This window comes from Mus caroli, unplaced genomic scaffold (assembly GCF_978045245.1).
Source record: "Mus caroli unplaced genomic scaffold, Mus_caroli_1 scaffold_1, whole genome shotgun sequence".
Classification (NCBI taxonomy): domain Eukaryota; kingdom Metazoa; phylum Chordata; class Mammalia; order Rodentia; family Muridae; genus Mus; species Mus caroli.
Window position 1 is genome coordinate 162860417 of NW_028227256.1, and position 6000 is coordinate 162866416.

Genomic DNA, 6000 nt, shown 5'->3' on the forward strand with positions numbered 1-6000 from the left:
ATGGTAAGAAAATAAAGATTATGCAAAAGGGCGAAGTGGTGGAGGAAGCTATGCAAGGTGAGGTGGGGCGGGGGTGGGGAGGGTCCTGATTAGATGCCGTGCTGTAGAAAGGCTATTTGAGACGGCATCTCAACAGTGACGGAAAGAACACAGGGGAAGTTGAGTATCCAGAAGAGGGGACCCAGTAGTCATGGCTAGGACCAGGCAGGGACCTGCTAGAGGGCAGAGTAGTAGGACTCACTGCTCAAGGGGGGAATGTGGGCAGTGCTGAACTGGGTATGAGGGAACCAATGTCTAACATAAATGAATTAGTCCACTTACTGAGGCAAGGACGCTGAGGGGGATGGGGACTCAAGCAGAGCCACACTTTATTTGGAAATTGATGTCTCAATTCTACACATATTTATAATTTAAAAATGTGGTAGGCGCCAGGCGTGGTGGGCGCACGCCTTTAATCCCAGCACTTGGGAGGCAGAGGCAGGCGGATTTCTGAGTTCGAGGCCAGCCTGGTCTACAGAGTGAGTTCCAGGACAGCCAGGGCTACACAGTGAAACCCTGTCTCAAAAAACCAAAAAAAAAAAAAAAAAAAAAATGTGGTAGGATATATACTGACCCAAAAGATAGTCACACCCTGACCCACAGAGTGTGTGCTGTGGTTTAAGGTGTGTTTTAAGAAGGGATCTGAAAACCTGCTCCCAGGGACATACCTCCTCTAAAGAGGCCATATCTCCTAACCTTCCCAAGTAGGTCACGTAAGCAAAGCCTGAAAGTTAGCATGTATCTCTGAGAGAGAACACGTGGCAGCTGGTTTTCTGGCTCTGGGTAACTTCCCTTGGAATGATTATTTCCGGCTCTATACATTTACCTGCAAGTTTCATAATCTCGTTTTTGTAGTTTTCTTTAAAAAAAAAAAAATCTTGTTTAGTTCCATGCCTCGTTTCTAAACTTGGGTTGTTTGTTTTCTTGCTCTTTAGGGTTTTGTAGTTCATTATATATTTTAGATACCCTGGTAAAGACTTTTTCCCATTCGTAAGCTGCCTCTTCACTCAGATGACCATGTCCTTTGCTGGACAGAAGCTTTTAGGCTCATGAAGTCTCCTTTGTCAATTTTTGGCCTGCTGGGGTCCTGTTCAAACCACCACCCCCCGCCCCTTTTTGTGCCTAAAAGTTGAAGCATACCCCTTGATTTCTCCCCTGTCTGATCCAGAATATCCAGCCTATCTTGATCCACCTGAATCTAGTTTTGTTCCAGTGACAGATGAGGGTCTACTTTCCATTCTTCTATATACTATCCAGCACCTTCTGTTGGCGATGCTGTCTTTCCTCCAGTGTATATTGTTGGAAATCAGGTGCTTATAGGGATGTGGACTTATGTGTAGGTACTCAGTTCTATTCCATTGATCAATGTGTGCCATTTTTATGCTGATACCATGCTGGATTTTAATTAATATATATACTATACCTTGAAATCTGATGATACCTCCGGCAGTTTTTGCTTGTTTTATTGTTCTGGGTTGTTTGGCTATCCAGTTATTGTGTTTCCTTCTGAAATGTAAGATTACCTTTTTTTCCGTAAAAAGAAACTACATTGCAACTTCAAGTGACTGCATTGCCTCTGCAGTTTGCCTTTATAGGGTGGCTTTTTCACAAAATTAATCCTACTGTTCTATGGAGTATGGGAGGTCTTTCCTTCTTCTGTTTTTTTTTTCTTCTTCTTCAATGTCTTCCTTCAGTGTCTTAAAGTCTTCAATGTACAGTCTTTAGGTTCCTTGCTTAGATTTATTCCGAGGTGATTTGGGGTCCACTGTAAACAAAATTGTTTTCCTAATTTTTTTCTCAGTGTAGTTCCGTTGGTGTATAAGAAAGTCACTAGGATTTATGTGTTAGTTTTGTATCCTCCTATCTTGCTGAGTGTGTGTATCAGCTGTAGGAGTTCTCTAATGGAATCTTTATGCTCTTTTATGTACAGAATCATATAATCTGGAAAGGAGGACACTGTGACTTCATTCTTTCCTATTTACCTTTATCGCCTTTATTTGTCTTACTGCTCTAGCTCAGAGTTCAAGACTATACGGAGTGGGAAGAGAAAGAGTAGAGTTCCTTACCTCAGTCCTGATTTGGGTGAAAAATGTTCTGAGTTTTCCTGTTTAGCGTAATGCTGTCACTTTTACTGTGTTGAGATATGGCCCCTGCATCTCTAGATTCCCCAGGAATTTTATCATAAAGAAATGTTGGTATAATTGATAAGTGGATATCTTCCAATGTGGCATGTATGTGCAGTGAAACACCCTTCTGCCATAAAAAGAATAAAAGCCGATCTATAACTCACAACAAAACAGATGGGACTGGATACTCCATTAAGTGAAACTAGTCACCAACATCCTCACCCTCACTGATAATCGTGTTCCTCTTAGTGGGGGCTGTCCTTCAAGCCTGGGCTCCTTCTAGAATTCAAAGCTACTCAAAAGGAAGCCTTTCTCAAAACAAATAAACAAAAGTAAAAGACAATGAAATAAAACTGGAGTCGATTGCTTGACTTCACTAAGATGCACCATTACCTTGATGGAGAATTAGAAGTTGAGTTGATAACAGATGTATGGATTGCTGTGGGGTTTTATTTTATCATTGTTGTTGGCTGTTGCACTCTTACACTTCGCTACAAATGTAGAGCTTAAAAATGACATCCTTTGTTATCTCACAGTTTCTATGGGTCTGAAGTCCAGAAAAGTATAGCTGGGTTGGTTCCCTGCCCCAGGGTTCACATGGTACAGTTAAGGCGTACATATCACCTTAACTGAGGGTGGGCTTTGAGGTTTCAAAGGCCCACACCATTCCCAGTAAGCTCTTTCTGCCTCCTACTTGCGGGTAGGGATGTAGGCTCTCAGCTACTGCTCCAGCACCCTGCCTGCCTGCTGCTATGCTCCTTGCCTTGATGGCCATGGTCTCTGACCCTTTGCAATCAGAAGCCACAAATTAAACACTTTCTTTTATAAGCAAAGATAGATAGATAGATAGATAGATAGATAGATAGATAGATAGATAGACAGATGTGTCAAATCAGGGTGAGGTGTTGCTCTTCTGCCCGATGACTTGACTTCTGTCTCACAGGCCCAGCAGAGCTCATTGTCATGGGAGGGTGGGGGTGAGGTGATGCGCCGTTAATTAAAGTGTTCAGTGTAGCTGACACCTGATAGTACTGCCATGTCCTAAGGCACATAGTGGCCCACGTGTCCAACTTAAAGGACAGAAATTAAAAGGAACACAACCCGAGCTCACAAGCTTGAGCCCCACTGAACGGTGCTGTTCTCCAGACACACACCAGGCAGAATCACGTCTGCACACTCAGTCCCTGCAGAAACCTAACACCTCCTTCTCCCTCAGCCAGCGCCACCAGGAAATTAACACCCACCCAGGTACATGGACGGAATTAAACTGAACAAAAAGACAGCTGTTCTTACCCCTCTTTTTTAATCACTGACACACAGCCCCAGGGATTACTAGCTTTGGGGGAGGATTACCCTTTCATTAGTGTCCGGGGTCAGTTCCAATACAATGTCATGGGAGCCTTTTAAGATAACCTCCCAGACCAATAACGCATCCTTTCCACGTCTGAAAGGTTAAATTTTGCAAGCGGCCAGCAAACTTAACTATTCATCAGATTCCTGGATGCCTCTTAGTTTTCAACAGAAATATTACACAAAATTCTATTTCTGCACCGAGTTTCCAAGTGTCTGTGAAAACAGCATTCTAAATCTCCATTGTAACCTCCAGTAAGGGACAAGGACTGGGAACTAGGCAGGTGGCTCAGTGGGTGAGGGCACTTGTTCTTCCGGAGGACCCGTGTTCAGTTCCCAGCACGCACATAGAAGCTTATGAACATCTGTAAAGCCCGATCCAGGGGATCTAGTGCCCTCTTCTGGCTTCTGTGGACACTTCCGCAAATATGATGTACATACACATAAAGACTCTTATACATAAAACAAATTCTTAAAAGAAGGAATAAATTCAACTGATCTTCTAGGTGGAAAAAGCTAAGAGAACTTGACTCCCCGACAGTTGTTACCAAACATCTACCATACTTTTGTGGAGCTGACCAGAGAATACACATATACTAAGAAACAAGTAGAGGCTAGGGCATGATGAGACTGCTCTTTGAGGAGCATCAAAAGATGCTCCAATCTTATATGCAGAAAAACAAACCATCTGCAGGCTGCTTGTGCATTCAGACTCCTTTACACATTCATACTTTCATTCATTTGGCAAATCGTTCAAGTGTCTTCCCTATGTTAGATGGTATACTAAAGAAATGAATGAATGGACTGTTTTGTTTTGTTAAGAACAATCTGCCACCAGCAAGACTACAGGAAATAATACGGCATGTTGTTCAGTCAAAAGGAAAATTATCTCCGATGAAACATCAGAGGAATCGGAAGTAGAGAACAATGAGAAGTGCATTCGCTGCGCTGAGCGACACCAGTCCTGACTAGGTCTAAGTACAAACTGAATGAAAATACTTGAAATCGACATGGAAGCTGGAGGAGGTAACGGAGTCAAAGTAAAACGGAACCTGCCAAATGTCTGAGAAGAAAGGAGCCTGGATGTGTAAAAGAAGTGAACAGTGCTATCGAGGGTAATCAGTACAGAATGCGCCAATACTGCATGGTTTTCATTGCTATTGGAGTGGGGGGCAGAGGGCAGGCATGCCTTTAACCCCAGCACTCGGAAGGCAGAGGCAGGAGGATTTCTGTGAGTTCAAGGTCAGACTAGTCTACAGAATAAGTTCCAGGACAGCCAGGACTACAGAGTAAAATTCTGTCTCAAATAAATAAATAAATAATAAAAGAGGTGGAACTTAAGTTTTAAAATAACCAAAAATAAAACAGAGAAGGAGATATGAAGACAGTGTAGACAGATATGTGAATGAAAAGACTGGCAGAATAGCAGAGCCTGGAAGTGCAGGTTAGGACAATTTTACTATGGTTTACTAACCCAAAACACTCAAACTCTACACTGATATTTAAAATTTTTAGTTTGCATCAACCATGAATATATTTTGCAAATAGAGGGGAATAAGAAGCAGACCAGGTCGGCTGGAGAGATGGCTCAGCGGTTAAGAGTCTGAGTTCTTCCAAAGGTCTGTCTGTTCTTCCAAAGGTCCTGAGTTCAATTCCCAGCAACCACATGTTGGCTCACAACCATCTGTAATGGGATCTGATGCCCTCTTCTGGTATGTCTGAAGACAGTGACAGTGTACTCATGTACATACAATAAATAAGTAAAATATTAAAAAAACAAAAGAATAAAAAGTGAACCAGGAAGCAGCAGCACTACCAAGCTAAGCAACTAGAGAAACTGCAATTATTTAATTTAAAAAAAAAAAAACAAACAAACAAAAAAAAAAAACAATGTTCCACTAAAAGCCACAAAAGAAGTCAGATGTGGTGGGCCAGGTCTCTGATCCCAGCACTCCAGAGGTGGATCAGGAGCTAGAATGCTGAAGAATGTTCATTCTATTCCTAGTGGGTTTTTTTTTTTTGGGGGGGGGGGTCTGATGATAAGATGTTGAACCTTGTCAAAGGCCCTTTCTGCATTGGGTGAGATGATCAAGCAACCCCTGACCCTCAGTCTACTTATACAATGATCTGTATACGTTGAGGTAAACTCGCATCCTTAGAATGAAAGCAGCTTTGTCATTTGTGTGATGGTTTTAATGTGTTCTGGAATTCAATCTGCAAAACATTTATTGAGAAATCTGCATGTATGTTTATAGGAAATGTTTTTTTCCTCTTTGTTGTGTTCTTACCTAGCTTTGGTCTCAGGATGGTATCGTCTGTGTAGAGTGAGTTTAGGACAGTTCCTTCATACAATGGTTTGTAAAGCGTGGAGTTCGCTCTCCTCTAAGTAGAGCAGATTTCACCAGTGAGTCTATCTGGTCTGAGTCTTTGTGGGTAGACTTCTTATTGCTGCAGTCTCATTGCCTGTTATGAATTTTTTTACAGT